Raw genomic sequence first — 17,196 nt, 5'->3', positions numbered from 1 at the left:
ATGGTTTCATCTCCATTTGTAGGTCGTCGCTTGATTTTAGGACCCTTCTTGGGAGGTAGCGGCTGATCTTGTCTTGTAGGAAGTTGACTCCTTGTCTGTGCAATGCTTTGTGGGCATTGAAGAGTGCTTTGAATTTAATGCGTTTTTACTGGTAACCAGTGTAGGATTTTCAGAGCTGGAGTGATGTGTTCTCTCCCGTTTAATCTTAATTGAATCCTGGCTGCTGTGTTTTGCACCCTTTGGAGTTTCTTGGCAAGTCTTTACGCCATTCATGGGTAGAGGCGGTTTGCGTAGTCGATTCTTTTAAGTATCAGAGATATGATTGGGGGAATTCTGTGCCGGAAGGAGATGTATGGGAGTAGTCCTCTGAGTAGTCTTATGAGGAAGAAGCATTTTTTGCTGATTGCGATGACTTGCAGTTCCAGGGACAGTCCATTGTCCATAGGTATTCCTTAGTTATTTACTAAGTTGGAAGTCTCTGGTTGTGTTCCCGTGCCAGAAGACTAGTCCAGTTGTGGGTTGCATGCGGTCATTTCTTTTTTTTTTCTTTTTTTTTAAACTTTTGTTTATTGGCAGAAAGTTAAGACAGGTATAGCACAGTTTTTTTACAGAGATAAAACAGAAATCACCATAGCACAGTTGGGCATTATAACATACATTTTAAGATAGGTCCCGAATGGGGGGCGGACATTGACAACACCAGGGTAGGCAAGGTGTCCAGTGTTTATGGCGATGCGTCGGGCGGACCCGACGGGGTGTGGGGCTCCACTCCACCACATCTCTATTGTTCAGATAGGTGGAGAATTCCGTCCATACATTCTTTGGACGTGATGGCGTGGGCAGGGATCCGATGTACTCCTCACAGTTTTGCACCCAGGTGATGGCCTTCAACCACATATCAAAGGTGGGGGGAGAGCGACGTTTCCATCTTTGCAAAATACATCTTTTAGCAACAATAGCACATACATTCAGAAATTTAGACTTTCTTTTCGCATTATCTCCGGACCAAATTCCAAACAATAGGGCCAGCGGGTCGAGGTCTATTGGGGACCCCACTATCTCTGTGAGCGCTCTCGCCCCCTCCAGCCAGAACTCCCCCAGCTCAGAGCAGGACCAAAACATGTGTATATGATCAGCCTCTTCAGAGTTGCATTTAGGGCACTTGTGGGTAGTGGAGCGTGTGAAATTCGCTACCCTTTACGGTGTGTAATAAAGTCTGTTGAGTAATTTATATTGTATACAGCAGAATCTAGCGCTTAGGAAAACTTTACGCGTATGTCCACACATTTTGCCCCACATGCTATCAGTGATTTCGATCTCCAGCTCTCTGGCCCAAGCTTCCCGTGGTTTGAGGGACGTGCTCTCTCGTTTTGTTAGTTGCATTTTATACAAGGAGGACACTATGCCCCTGCAGCCAGTGGAGTTTGCTATGTATTGGAGTTCGGGCGAGTCTGGGGGCTCGTTTGGGTAGGACGGCCATATTGTGTGAACCGCCGCTTTAAGCCTAAAGTATTGCAGTAGCTCAAGCGCAGAGTTGGAATGCTCAGGCCGCCATGTTTGGGGGGTGATGAATTTACCATCTGGGAATAGGTCCGTCAGTGCACGATATCCCAAGGTCTCCCAGCATTGGATAAACTGATGATCCTGTGTGGGGGAGAGTCCTGGGAACTGTCGTAAGGGTAGCCATTTATAGTATGGGCGATGGCCTCGTGTCGGATTCAAGATCATATTCCATGCTCTGATTGTGGTGGCCACAGGGTCTTCAGGGGCGTCTGTTTGGAACGTATGATGTAGTAGCAGAGTCATAATGTTAGTCCCGTCCCCCGCCAGTCTCTCCAATTTGACGTGTGGAGGTGGGTTTAGGTGTACATACCAGTGTGTGGCGCATTGGGCCTGTGCCGCAACCCAGTACAGGGTTAGATCAGGGGCTGAGAAACCCCCTTTCTTATAGGGAGGAGTCATATGTAGCCACTTATTGCAGACTGCCCCGGAATGCCAGAGGAATTGGGCGAACATCGCGTGGATTCTCCTAAAATATTGCTTCCCGGGCCACACTGGAACATTAGCAAAGATCTATAGGAGCTTATGGACTGCAAACATTTTGACTAGTGACAGCCTGCCTGCCATGGACAGAGGGAGGTTGTGCCATTTGAGCATCTTGGATTCAATATGCTGTGCCGTTGTATCGTAATTATTCGCCAGTAAGGAGGTTTTGGTTAGTGAAACTTGTACCCGTAAGTACTTGATACCTCCTGGGGACCAACGCAGGGGAAATTCACACGTAGGTTGTTGGGTTGCCGCAGTGAGACGGAATATCTCGGATTTAGAGTAGTTAATGGTAAAGCCAGAGAACGTTCCTATTTTGGTTATGTCTCGAATGATCGGGTCAAGATGTGTGGAAGGGTCCCTGACATAGGAGTACGTCATCAGCGTATAATGAGAATTTCCGGCGTGTCCTGTAGGCGAATACCTTTGCAGGTATGTCGGTCTCTAATGTGATCTGCCATGGGCTAGATGGCGAGCGCAAAGAGGATGGGGGAGAACGGGCATCCCTGACAGGTGCCCCTGTGTAGCGCAAAAGGGGAGGAGACGATGGAATTGACAAGCACCCTGACCCTTGGATCAGCGTATAGCAATTTTATGTAGGAAATCATGTTCGGACCCATTTCCATTTTTCCCAGCACGGCCCATAAGTAATTCCAGAAGACCATGTCAAACACCTTCTGGGCGTCTAATGTAACCGCCACTGCATCCGCCTTCAGGTCGATTCTGGACATTACATTGAATAATCGGCGGATATTAAGTGCAGTAGAGCGGCCTGGAACAAATCCACTTTGGTCAGCATGAACCAGATGGGGCATAAATGGGAGGAATCTATTCGCAATTATTTTGGCAAAGATTTTCATGTCCGTGTTAATGAGCGATAGGGGCCTATAAGAACCACATTCATCTGGGGGCATCCCTGGTTTGGGGAGAACGGTGATTAGGGATTCTCTCAGAGAGGGGGGGAAGGGAGGCTAATCGAAGGGCTTCGGTCCAGACCCCATGCAATATGGGAGCTAGGATGGCAACGTTCTTACAGTAGAACTCAGACGTGAGCCCATCGGGGCCCAGAGCCTCGTTTTTCGGAAGGTCGGAAATCACCTGGACTATCTCCTCAAGAGTGAACGGAGTATCAAGTTGTTCCTTGGTGCTCTGGGAGATGAGGGTCATAGGGATGGATTCTAGTATGTCATCTAGATCGTGAGCGTTGTGCTCAGGCTGGGGGCCATAGAGTCTGGCGTAGAAGCCTGCGAAAGTGTCAATTATGGCCTGGTCGGACCAATGTCGCTGACCCTGCTCATCTAGGATACGGTCTATCCGGGACCTGCCTCCCTCCGCACGTACTAGTTTGGCTAGGGTTCTACCGGGTCTGTCACCCTCGCTGTACCGTCTGGCGGCCACGGGGCGAGCAAAGTAAAGCATCTCACTCAGGGCGTGGGATTCAAACATTTCTAGTTCTGTTCTGATTTTCGCCAGGGTAGCCGGAGATGGGGCAGAAGCATGTTGTTGTTCTAGAGTTTTAAGCTTCGTCTCGGAGCAGTGTAGGGCCTTCCTTATGGCTTTAAGAACCCCAGCCTCCCTCGAGATGCACATCCCTCTGATGAAACTTTAAATGCCTCCCAGCGGGTCCCTTCGGGTGTGTCTTGTGTGTTGTCGAAAAAAGTGTTTATGTCCGATAGTATCTCGGCTTTGAAGACAATGTCAGATAGCGCCTCCGACTTAAAGAGCCAAGCGGGCTGGGCGGCAAGAGTGTTACCCAGTTGGATCTGTAGCAGCATGGGGGAGTGGTCAGAGAGTGTGCGTGCGAGTATCTTTACGTCTGAAGCCCTACCCACTAGGCACCCCGACAGTAAGAACATGTCTATTCGCAAGGAGCTCTCATGCACTGTGGAGTAAAAGGTGTAATCTCTGTCTTGGGGATGGAGCGTTCTCCACACATCGTGTAGATTCAGAGAGTTCATATGTGTAAGGAGCCATCTGGCGGCTCGGGACATGACCCTACGGGTCGAGGTTGTCCTGTCCAGGTCATTGTCAAGTATCAGATTCATATCTCCACCCCATATAATGGGAACTTCCACATATCTCATGATGATGGCGGTCACAACATCTATAAATTCGGGGGAGTCGGTGTTTGGGCCATATGAATTCACGAATAGACATTCCTCGTTAGCCAGGGTGCAGTGAAGTATCACATATCTGCCCTCCGTGTCGATGTGAGATGCATGGAGTGTGAATTTTACATGCCTGCGGTAATTTCTGTGGGTGAGAGCATTATTTCAATTTTTTCCAGGTTCAGTGTGAGGTTGTTTGTTGTCATCCAATTGTAGATGTCTGTGAAGCAGTTCTTGAGGCAGTTTTGTTCCTGGGCTGGTTTCGTCTACGTAGTTGTAGGCGGTTAGTCCGTGGGTTGGAATGATTTTCATCAGTGGGCACATGTAGATGTTGAAAAGCAGGGGAGAGAGGCTGGATCCCTGTGGAACTCTACACAAGATATTTTTGTGTTTGAGATGAACGGTGGTAGGTAGGTTCTTTCGGTTTGTGAGGAATGATAAGCCACTTTAGTGTGGATTCCTGTATGCCACATTCCATCAATCTTTTTATTAGTGTTGTATGGCGGATTGCGTCGAAAGCCACTGTTATGTCCAATAGTACGAGGGCCGACTGGGCATAGTCATCTGTGTTTATTTTCATGTCGTCCAATATCGAGATGAGCGGTGATTCCGTTTCTCCGATTGGTCTGAAGCCAACTTGTGACCGGTCAAGTATTCCATTTGTTTCGATGTATATAAGTAGGATCTTGTATACATGGTACAGGTTAGATATCGGTCTGTAGCTGCATGCGTCTTCTGTGTTTTCGGTTCCCTTTTTTATCAGTGGTTTGATGTATGCACAGGTAGTGTAGCTCAGTGGCAACGCGCTAATCTTGGAAGCAAGATAATGCAGAGCAGCACAGGTTCGGATCCCGGGTCCGCGCTCAGAAACATCTTCAGTATTAAGCATGTTATAAAAAAAAACAATTATAATGATAACAATTAAGCCGTTTTGAAGGCGGCTGGTACGATTCCTTTTTTGAGTGATAGGTTCATTAGGTTCTGCAAGCGTGTCGCTGGGGATCTGTGGTTGAGAATTTCTTTGAAGATGTCAGAGGGGCAGGGGGTCCCTTGGGATCCTGCAAGGTTGGTGTCCTTAATCAGTGTGGCGAAGGTTTCATCTGTGATTGGTTCTAGGCAGGTGAGTATTGCTGTAGTTTGTGTTTCGCCCCTTGTCTGTGGTACGGTGGTTGTGGTTGTGTTAGCCCAGGTTGTGTTGATGGTCTGCTAGATTGTTTCTATTTTTGATCTCAGGTGGTTGGCGATGTATATTTTGTTTGTTTATTGGACATTTGTATGGTGCCTGTACACACGTGTTTCCAGGTGCCACAAGACAAGAAGGGGGTGGGCGTTACAGGGGACATGGGAATCACGAAAGTAGAACAAAATATTGGGCTTGTGACAATCCTACCGTGCAAGTGCTAGACAAGGTGGTAAGTGCAAGGAGGGGGGGAAGAAGTGCATGAGTGGGGTCCCCCCTGGGAAGGGGGGTGGGGAAGTGCTGGGAGGGCCAAAGTGGCAAGTGCCAGGGGAAAAGGGGGAAAGGGAAGATGAGTGCAGTGGACAGGGAGGACCAGTTGGGCTAGTCCGGGAAAGGGAGCCCAGCGGCAAGTGCTGGCAAAGGATGCTGAGGGGACTGTTAAAGGTTGGACTGGCCCGTGTATCACTCCAAAGGGACCAGGCCCCAGCCGCAGAGGGAGAGTTAGCACGGGAGGGGGCGAGAGAAGGAAGAGGAGAAAAGGAAAGTCTTCAGAGGTTTCCCGAACTTAAGAAGATCCAACTCAAGCCTGAGGGAGGAGGGAGGCAGTTCCAAAGGAAGGAGCCAGCCAAGGAAAGGGATCTACCTCCCACTCTCTGCTTGGAGAAACGTTTGACCTGCAGAGAGTTGGAACCAGAGGATCGAAGGACTCTGGCCGGGAGGTATTTAGGGAGGGAAAGCTGGATGTAGAGAGGTCCCAGTCCCCAGGCGGCCTTGTGGATGATGCAAATGGTCTTGAATTATATCCTTGCGGTCACCGGCAGCCAGTGGATAGATTTTAGGGAAGGAGAGATGCGGTCCCTGGGCTTGAAGTCAAGGATAAATCTTGAAGTCCTATTCTGGATTAGTTGAAGGGGGCAAAGGGAGGAAAGAGGCAGATTGAGGAAGAGGCTGTAACCAGGGCTCTGGAGATGTTGAGCTTCTGAGGGGAAGGTGAGGAAAGGTAGAATGCTGTTAAGAAGGTGGAGCTGAAAGTTGGACTTCTTAGCAAGGTCTGTGATGTGTGGAGAGAAACAGAGAGGCATCAAAGATGATCCCAAGGTTTTTTGCCTCACAGGTGGGTGAGAGGAGGAAACCCAAGGAGTCAGGCCAGAGAGTGGGAGGGGAAACTAGGAGCAGGCGTCCCAATGAGAAGGAGCTCTGTCTTGCTGGCATTAAGGCAGAGATCATTGGTAGAACACCATACCTGGATAGCAGTCAGGCAGCCAGGTATAAGGGAGGAGGTATAAGATGGCAGCTTGAAAGAGAGCTGCGTGTCGTCTCCATAACAAAGGAAATGAGGGGAGCAGGAGATCATCAGGTTGGGCAGAGAGGCCAGGTAGATGTTGAAGAGCCATGGCGATACAATAAAGCCCTGAGGGATGCTGCAGGTAGAGAGTGTGGAAGACAAGAGAAAAGGACCCAATTGCACTTGGGAAGGTCTGTTTGAAAGGAAGGAGTGCCCTCTCCGTGATGCCAAGGGTATCATGGAGACTGTTTATGAGGATGGAGTGGTTGGATGTGTCAAAGGCAGAAGAAAGATCAAGGAGGATCAGAACAGAAGGAGTGTGAGTCCAAGTTAGAGAGTAGGTCTTTGTGGGTGTGCAGGAGAGCAGTTTCCGTGCCTCTGGCTGCCCTGAAACCGAACTGGTGGTCATGGAGGGAGCTGTGGGATAAATTAACCCACTCAGCTGTGCTTTACTAAATCACTTTGCTGCCTTGGTGCAAAAAACAGCAAAATGGCCGTGCTGACTCCTGTGCGCGCCCGGATCTCTAAACTGCGTTTTTGCAACAACCAGAAAATGGCTGCACCACCCTGCCACACACATTTCAGGTGGGGGTGGAACAGAGTACTCACTGCAGGAATGTGCCAATGTGCTCTGCAACATTTAACATGGAGTGAAGTGAAAGAGGCAGCATTACTTTGCTGAAAACCCAAAATGCCTCTTTAAATTACACCTTTTTCAACCTTTAAAAGTGCTGCTTGGCGCTAAACTCATCCAGTCCTTATGAACCACTGTGATTAAAAAGGCCATGCAATGCCCAGGATCATCCATTGTGTCTCAGAGGAACCGGGCCTCATTTGGATGACAGTTCCTGTCAAAAGTATCTATGAAAAATCAACCAGGGGCTTTGTTTTCATTTCACACAGGAAACGGGTCTATTTTCTTTGCAAAAGTATCTAAATCGGCTGTTCAGAGAAAGACTTAAATAGATGCCCGTCTAAATATATCCATGCTGCAAAACAACTCCAGTACTCAAGAAAAGAACTATAGCTGCATAAAGTGTGTATTTGCTGGAGATGTGTCTTTGCTCCAGGCTGGGACAATAGCAGGCTGAGACTCTCACCTGTCAGGTGCGAGGGGCAATAAAACCTTCAATCAAGAGAGGGGCCCTTCATCCTAGTTCAAAGGAAGTGACAATTGACAGCAGTTGGGGGGGGAGGGGGAGAAAAAAAAAACACGGATCAAGTGACACTGGACTTCCTTTTGGTTTTAAAGGCTATTTTGTAACTGAACTTTAAAGACGTTTAACTTTGCAAAAAGAATTAGGAAAAATATGAAAAGTTTGTAGTTCTAAATCTAATTTTATGCTCTTACTTTGTAAACTTGGTAGAAGTCATTACTACATAAGGAACAGAAGTTATAAAAAATGACAGATTACGGGGAAAGTATTGATGTTGTAAACATAACATTTTGTACATGCATCCCTGGGGTAAATGTGCACAGGTGTACACAATTGAGGATTTTCAAGCCAAATCCTTCATGTTTAGAATTACCAAAATGTGTCAGAAAGGCAGAACCAGGTTCCACAGACTTGGGGTTTGGATTGAAATATAACACACAAAATATGTAATCTGTGTATCTGATTTTCTCAGAGGTTGCAACTGCATGAATATGTGTTTGTGGCAAAATTAGACTTTGGTTCCAATAGCTAGGGGAGGTTTCTAGACATTATAAAAATCACCCCATAAACATGACATCCTTTTGCTGTGATCCAATCAGCGAAGAGCTAGGAGGAGACTTCTACCTTGCCCAATCCTGTTATTAGAGGCAGGAGTAGTAAGGCTACCCCTGCCAGATCCTTTAGTGATGTCATCTGGCATGATAAATAAGGGCCCCTGACAGCACACAGGGAACACACCGATTCCTGACTTTCTTCACGAATTCCTGCGTGGCGTCCGGTTCACGATTTCTTCATCCTGTTGGATCCCGATTTCAGATTTTCATTGCAAAGCCAAGGCCTATGCAATGCTGACCCCATTTTCAGCAAGGCCTCAAATTAAAAGAAAATCCCCAAAACCCAAGGGAAGCATCCTGATCCAGCCTGGCTTGCTGCTACTAGAGACAAGAAGAGATTGGACTAGTAGACAAAGAGGATGACAGAATACGGGAAAAGTTTTTTTTGTATCAACTTGGTTTTGTTTCATTTTATTCAAAAAAACAATTTAAAACAAATATTAAACACAATTTCGATAAAACATTGTGGCCCATTCATTTTCATTCATTCACATTCATACTCTCTTTGACACCCTATCTTGATTGTTTTAACAGAAAATGGTCTATACATAAACAAACAGTCATATGTCTGTTACATCTATGAACATACACAATTAGTAAAGAGAACTCCCCATCAATTTGGGGTAACAAAAAGTCTGTGTTATGCTGTTCCCACAGATTCTCACATCGACACGCGGTTCAGTTGCTCTCTACGAGCAGCATCAATAGTGCTATCTTAGTATGGCAACCTTCTTCAGGACAAACAACCAATTTTCTCGGACATATATGGGCTTGAGCCACACCATCTATAGACAATAAAATACATAAAAAGGCTCTGTCAGTATTCTGTGTTCCCGTCACCCCCATTCAAGTTATTTGGTAACATTAATTTGGTGGACGGTATTCTCAAAAGTTGAGCTCCATCTAACTCGCCTCCTGTCCAATGGGCAAAGGAGATGAATGATGTGATTTTTTTTCGGTTTCAGCACATCTTCAATCAAATTCTTGAGGATAATTGACCTCAAATCTATTTGTTACAAGACAAGAGATTCAAAAAATTCTCAGTGACCTAATGTCATTACAATTGATCGCAGAATTTTTTGATTGCAACAGTGATGGTAACCATCAAAAGACGGAAAACCATTGCGATTGTATTTTTGATTTAATTATCTGTCACTTACTCAGCGCAGGAATAACCAAGTCTCACACTGTCAGTCTGACTTCTTCAGTGTGTGGATTTTTCAAGTTCTGGTGTTATATTAAGGGAAGACCCCTCCTTATTCACTCTTCCTTTGTGCAGTCAGGGATAGGTTCTTTATTCCACATCAATCTACAGAGAATATAATTGGATGGTGTCTCCATTAGTATAGGGCCATAATGTAACACATGTAATATATCCTTATTACTTTGCTTGATCTTCTTTTCTCATATGGGATTCTCCCACCTTATTTCAGACCCACGCTGCCCAGCACTTGCTGCTCTGTCTGGTTTTTCTTCCAAATGGGCGGATTCCTACAGCCCGCCCAACACGGGTCTGCCCTATTCCTTATGTAGACACCACGGTAGCTTATTATGTGCCAAGATGGTCTAATGCACGTCATCAGTGTAATAATACACCTCAATATTGCCGCCCCACATCACAGCTTGTCGTTTCACCCGTTCCAATTATCCCTTTTACACAGCATCCTGCTATCTCTAGATGGTATCCTATTTCCACCTTGCCGCCATGCTTCGTCCGGTAATTAGTGCTAAAGCATCTACATTCTATGTGCTGACCGGTGGCACCTTGTCTGCGGTCTCCCTCTGTGTGTTATACACGGCGTCTGCAGTCTCTCTCCCTGTGTAGTACGCGGCGGCCGCAATACAAACGGTTGTTTCACGTCGCGGTAACTTTGTAAACTACGTGACTCCTGTTATTCATGGAAGTAAAAAGAGGACTGTTGTCCTCATGTACGACCAATTTGCGGATGCTTAAAGATTATTGTAAAACGAAACACTTATACCCCCAAATTGTTATATGTGATATATTATTACAGGTATTGGTGAACGCCTACATTTGGCTATAAAAAATTTAGGGCATCAGGTTCCATTTGACAAAAGTGTCGTACTATTCATGAATAAGGAAACAGGACTAAATCCCGGGACTGCCATTACATGCACAAGGAGGTACGACAAATAAAGCCTAAATACCAAACAGGCTTGTTGGTTGCCAATCGTACACCTAATAAATGGCCTATTTCGTATTTGCCAAGTGTAAAAAAATGTAAAGATGTAAAAACACAAAAATGTGGGGAAGGATCGTGATGGAACATACCTCACCTGTCAGTATGTACCTGACAGAATCCATTCTACGATGTTGTGGTTTGGGAGAGTGATTCAAGCTGTCATATATATATGAAGCGATGATATATAATATATGGTATATCAGCTCTCTGCTAGTCTTTCATCTAGTTGTTCTGGTTGGTGTTTCACATAGTGGAGATTAAATGGTTCCACTCCACGGACAGGTTCAATCCTCTTTTTACTGTGTCAAGGGTGTGTATCCAGCGTTCTTTTTGATGTAATAGGGTGGACATGTCTCCATCTCTATTTGAGGGTTTGAATGCCTGTAATACAAACCAAGGCAGGTCTGTGTCTTTATGTCCATATTTGATGAAATGTTCTACAAGGGGCTTGTCTGCCACCTTGTTCCATATACACGACCTGTGTTCAGAGATCCGTTGTCTTACCTCCCCGATTGTCTTGACTACATGTAGTAGGTCACATGGACATCTGATAATATAAATGACATTCTTAGTTTTGCAATTGGTATGCGCTCTAAGTTGCCATTTCACTTGTCTATACTTGAACTCTGTCCTGGTTTCCGCCATTGGACATGCAACACATCCTCCACATTTTTGGTGACCAATAACGGTTGGCAGGCCCCATTGATTTAAAATGGTCTGGGTATTCTTTGGGCAACACATCCTCCACATTTTTGGTGACCAATAACGGGTGGCAGGCCCCATTGATTTAAAATGGTCTGGGTATTCTTTGGCTCAACATATGTACGTACTAGTCTTCGACCAAGGTTTTGGTTTCTTTTAAAAGCAAACATGGGTCTCTTGTAAAGGGTCCCCTGTTGTTTCACTAAGTCCCAATTATGGTTCACTATCTTTTTGATCTTGTTACTTGCAGGATTGTAAATCGTAACGCAGACCAATCTTTCCCCTTTTTTCTTAGGCTAGTGACTGAGGCACAAATCTCTACTAGTGTATCTAGAGATAGCAGGATGCTGTATAAAAGGGATAATTGGAACGGGTGAAACGACAAGCTGTGATGTGGGGCGGCAGTATTGAGGTGTATTATTACACTGATGATGTGCATTAGACCAGCTTGGCACATTATAAACAACCGTGGTGTTTACATAAGGAATGGGACAGACCTGTGTTGGGCGGGCTATAGGAATCCACCCATTTGGAAGAAAAAACAGACAGAGCAGCAAGTGCTGGGCAGCGTGGGTCTGAAATAAGGTGGGAGAATCCCATATGAGAAGTGAAGATCAAGCAAAGTAATAAGGATATATTACATGTGTTACATTATGGCCCTATACTAATGGAGGCACCATCCAATTATATTATCTGTAGATTGATGTGGAATAAAGAACCTATCCCTGACTGCACAAAGGAAGAGTGAATAAGGAGGGGTCTTCCCTTAATATAACACCAGAACTTGAAAAATCCACACACTGAAGAAGTCAGACTGACAGTGTGAGACGTGGTTATTCCTGCGCTGAGTAAGTGACAGATAATTAAATCAAAAATACAATCGTAATGGTTTTCCGTCTTTTGATGGTTACCATCACTGTTGCGAACAAAAAATTCTGCGATCAATTGTAATGACAACATTAGGTCACTGAGAATTTTTTGAATCTCTTGTTTTGTAACAAATAGATTTGAGGTCAATGATCCTCAAGAATTTGATTGACGATGTGCTGAAACTGAACAAAAAAAATCACATCTTTCATCTCTGTTGCCCATTGGACAGGAGGTGAGTTAGATGGAGCTCAACTTTTGAGAATACCATCCACCAAATCAATATGTTACCAAATAACTTGAATGGGGGTGACAGGAACACAAAATGCTGACAGGGCCTTTTTATGTATTTTATTGTCTATAGATGGTGTAGCTCAAGCCCATATTTGTCCAAGAAAATTGGTTGTTTGTCCTGAAGAAGGTTGCCATACTAAGATAGTACTATTGATGCTGCTTGTTGAGAGCAAATGAAATGCGTGTCGACGTGAGAATCTGTGGGAACAGCATAACAGACTTTTTGTTACCCCAAATTGATGGGGAGTTCTCTTTACTAATTGTGTATGTTCATAGATGTAACAGACATATGACTGTTTGTTTATGTATAGACCATTTTCTGTAAAAACAATCAAGATAGGGTGTCAAAGAGAGTATGAATGTGAATGAATGAAAATGAATGAGCCACAATGTTTTATCAAAATTGTGTTTAATATTTGTTTTAAATAGTTTTTTTGAATAAAATGTAAGTCTTGGAAATACAAAACCAAGTTGATACAAAAAAAAACTTTTCCTGTATTCTGTCATCTTTGTCTACTAGTCCAATCTTCTTCTTGTCTCTTGATTCGATAACCTGTAGGACTAGGGACGTTAGTACATGTACCCCTTTTTCAAAACAAAAAAAATGTTTGCATTGCTGCTACTAGATACATGCCTGCTGCAAACTTAGTATCCAGTAACCAGAAGTGTCCGTCCAGTGCAGTCGGTAACCAGAACGGCCCCACTGATCCTGTCCCACCAGATTTGCCCAGCTGTCCTGTGTTAGACCAGATCTGTGTGGCGACCAGAACCCTCGACGGTCCAAAATCCTAAATTAAAGTGGACTGCAAGTATTAATAGGAATCATAGAAAACCATAGCATACCTTGCCTTGCCCTATCCCAACCTCTAAACCATCCTATCCTTACCATAATAACTTGTAACATTGTCAGAATCCTTATTGCAATCCTGTCCTTGATTTATCTTGCTAAGTGCCATTTCTTTAGTCATTTTTATCTTGTGTAAATCCTAAACTATCAATCCTATTTCGAGTGATCCGACTGGTTCCGCCAGGGCGGGCGCTGGGGATCTGGGGTTGAAGTCATGAATCAACTCTAGAGCTTACTGTGTCCCTCTTTGGTAGTCCAGCCGGAATGCTCTAGTATAGAATAAAACTATTCTTGTCCAAACTGAGATTCTTTTCTGTTTTCACTATGTGATTTTCACTAAGTGATTTTCTAAAAACACCTCTCATTCTACATTGCATATCTCCCTCAGTTTAATAGCTAGAGACCTCATTTCAATTCTTGATTATACCTAAGACCTATAGCCACTTTTATTAAAAAATGTTTGGTAAATTTTAGGCCAGAATCAACATTTTTGCAAAGTTTTACGTGTGTTAGTAAAAATAACAATTGTTTTAAACCTTCCATTCATTTTATAATTGTATGCTTTTGCTCAAACTATTGCTTATGACTGCTAGTATCTTTCCACTGCTGCTCCCATAGAAAAGTGTACTGATTTAGGGATTTTTGCACACTTTCAGTGTTTTATTCAGCTATTTTCGAGTGTCAGTTTATCATTGTAAGGTTTTAAATCCGTTTTTCTCTCTTGTTTGAGGAGGGAAGGTTGGACTCGAATTTTGTTTATTGTTCCTCATTCCTTATTACCTGCTGCTTCCTTATATCTCTTTAGAATTGATTATTTGTGGGTTGAGGAATATTGCAGGGGGGAATTCTAACTACAGTGCTATCTTTCCAAAAATTCAAAGTGTTCCTATTTCTCTGGTGTTTTCTATTTTGTGTTGCTAAAGAGTGAATTTAAGTGCATTACATGCCTTCTTATTTGTTATGGTCCCCACATTGGTGATTGCTGCCCCATATATTAAAAAGTATATGTTTGATTTGAATTTTAAATAAATAAATATTACCTTTACCAACCAGCCTGATTCCTGCTCCATCGTGACCCGGAGTATTTGAAAAGGGGTGTGATACGAGTGGTGTATCTCTCAAATATTGAACCTACAGATATAACAAAATAAGCATTCCGGTTGTGCACTGCATACTAGGCTGAGACCAGGGTGTATCGCCTGATTGAAATCCTTAACAGAGCCAGCCACTTCATTGTGGTGGGTCAGTTGGGGGATGACCCGCTTCTCCATGAGTTTGTCCAAAAAAGGGTTGATAGAGTGTTGTCACAAAGTGCTTGTGTCAGGATGACCGATTTATTGCAGAATTCGTTTTTTTTTTTACACCCCTTTGATGATTTTCAATAGTTCTTTCCATTTATTTATTTTATTTATAGTCTGAGCGGTCTCTTATTTGATTTTGTCCTATCGGTTGTATTGTTCTCTCCATGTTTTTTCCATTTTGCGGTTAGTCTGAGTTTTTTCAGTTCTTCTGTGAACTATTTTGCGGGCAGTGGGTGCGTGGCTAGCGAGCCATGTAGGAGGACGTGGGTTCACTGGAGCTCCTGGAGATCCAGACATCATCGGACGTAAAACCCACGAGAAAATAAGCATGAAACCGCTTGCTATTGAAGGACCGTGCATGTAAAGGAGCAGGGAGAAGGATGTAACGTTGATGCCGGAGGATAATAGCAGTGGACACGGATACATTCGAAAAACCTAGCCGGAACGGACTGCTGGGGCAAGGAAAATGGCGGATGCCCGAGAACAAAGGGAGGAATGACTGCCTCGAGAGGATCGCGTCCCCGGCAGAAACAGACCGCAATAATCTATAGCAGAGGCGCCCTTTGACTTAACTGTGCTAATTGGGGCGCGAGGCGCGGCCCGAATGTGTGGCGGAGCATAGCTGTGGCTGGACATTTATTGCGGAAGATGGACGCTGCACTGACCATAAAAATGGTCGCCTGCCTGCTGTAAGGCATATGCGGCCACAGAGCCCCTGTGAAGGGCGTTTGCAGAAGCTGTGGAGGCTCTGCTGGAGCCGGGCCTCGCTGGAGCTACATTGTTGCATCCACACGTAGGACGCAGCAGAGGGACTGGGCTTGCGACACCCAGGATCCGGCTGCCAAACAAAGGCAGTGATACATTAGTATCCAGATACTCCCAGCACAAACAGAGCAATCGTGCAGTGTGAAACCCGGAGACTGGCAGAGGGAGCCCTCGATTAGGCTGTGGGGGAGAAGAGCATGATTGCACACAGAAGTAAGGCAATCTGCAGCAGGGTGACCATATTATAAACTGTGACCTGTTGTGCGGTGTGTAACTCAGAGGAGCTGTGCAGTGTGGGGGTTTCAATCAGGAGAGGCCCCAACAACTGAACAGCACACCCACGCAACACGAAAGGAAGAAGCGTGGTGACTCTGCAAGCATAAATAATGTGGGTGCAGCGCCTTGGGAGAAGCACTGGTGCAGCCCACTAATACACTTCTCCTCATAAGCATATATGAGACCGGAGACCTGGGGCAAAATTCAAGCTGCAGTGGCCATCGGCTATTGAAGGTACAGATTGAGCACCCTTTACAAATAAAATTGCAACATTGTGCAGACTGTAAGAAGTTCAGATGCCAAAGGATAGGAAAGGACTTCCGGCTCTGGCTAAGCCAAAGGCCTCGGTGGCTCTTCCGCCACGCTATCCCTGGGGACGCAATCTACAGGCGGCAATAAGGCTCATTGAAAACGTGGGAGAACACAACCCACCCAGAGTCATAGCTCAGCGCACTCCGGCCCATGCGGGGCATCCCAAGATAACAGCCCGGGCCTGGAGTGACCCACTGCCGATACGGCGGAACAGAGGAATAGGTTTGCCACACCAAGAACAAGCAGCCTTGGACACCTGAGCCAGGTCACGAGATGGCGGGGAGAGGGGTTAAGGCCAGAAGCAAACAACCCACGATGGACGCATTTGCTAAGACACAGCAGTCTCCAGCAGCGTCGACACACACTGGCGCAAATGCACCCACGGAAAGTCCCCTAGGGATTGACAATCACCAGATACTAACGGCCATAACGCAGCTAAGAGACTCATGGGGAATAGCAATGGCGGACCTGCGGACCTCCTTGGAAGCTAAAATTGACGCAGTGGGGATAGAAGTCAATCTGCTGCGACTGAATGTCAGGGCGCTGGCTGACAGAACAAGTAACTTGGAGAGTGCAGTCAAGACCAACACGACCACCAGCACTGATAATGCAAAGGAGGTCCACATACTAAAGCAACAAGTGGCCAACCTGGAGAACCGTGCGGAGGAAGCCGAAGGGAGAGCGAAACGGAATAACATTCATTGGTTGGCCTGCCGGAGGGTGAGGAGGGCCAGGACACTACGGATTATGTAGAGAACATGATCCTGCAGGAAATAGGGGCCGACAAACTCTCTCAAGGATTCACAGTGGAGCGAGCGCATAGAGCCCTCATGAGGAAGCCGAAGCCCGGAGCCCCTCCTCGCGCAATAATTGCCAAGATACTGAACTATAAAGACCGCAAAAAGATTCTGGAGTACTTAAGGAAAGGAGGAACGATCGAGAGAGCTTCAACTAATATCACAGCATATCCTGATTATACCATGCAGGTACAACGGCAAAGGTATAGCTTCGTGGTGGTGAAGAGGAGACTGCGCATGGCCGGTACATGCTTCTGTACCCTGCAAGGCTGAAAGTGCTGCATAAAAGTAAAATGTTCTTCTTTGACACTCCGGAGGATGCTACTACATGGTTAGACCTACAGGGCTAACTATGTAGTAGCATCCTCCGGAGCATGCCTGGAACAAGAAGCGGAACGTGTCCAAGAGGAGCAAGATACGTGACTGAGACGCTGTATCACA

At 45.4% G+C, this 17,196-nt stretch overlaps 1 protein-coding gene across 2 annotated transcripts in view; it reads right to left on the bottom strand.

Annotated features, from left to right (window-relative positions):
• The window catches only part of MLH1 (mutL homolog 1), a 949,066-nt gene that overhangs the window by 832,442 nt on the left and 99,428 nt on the right, over positions 1-17,196 (bottom strand). The gene's annotated exons all lie outside the window — the stretch shown is intronic.

The sequence above is a fragment of the Ambystoma mexicanum genome, chromosome 5p (genome assembly GCF_040938575.1).
Source record: "Ambystoma mexicanum isolate Mex_15411 chromosome 5p, UKY_AmexF1_1, whole genome shotgun sequence".
Taxonomy (NCBI): Eukaryota; Metazoa; Chordata; class Amphibia; order Caudata; family Ambystomatidae; genus Ambystoma; species Ambystoma mexicanum.
The sequence above is the reverse complement of the archived record's forward strand: the minus strand, read 5'-3'. Positions and strand labels throughout refer to the sequence as shown.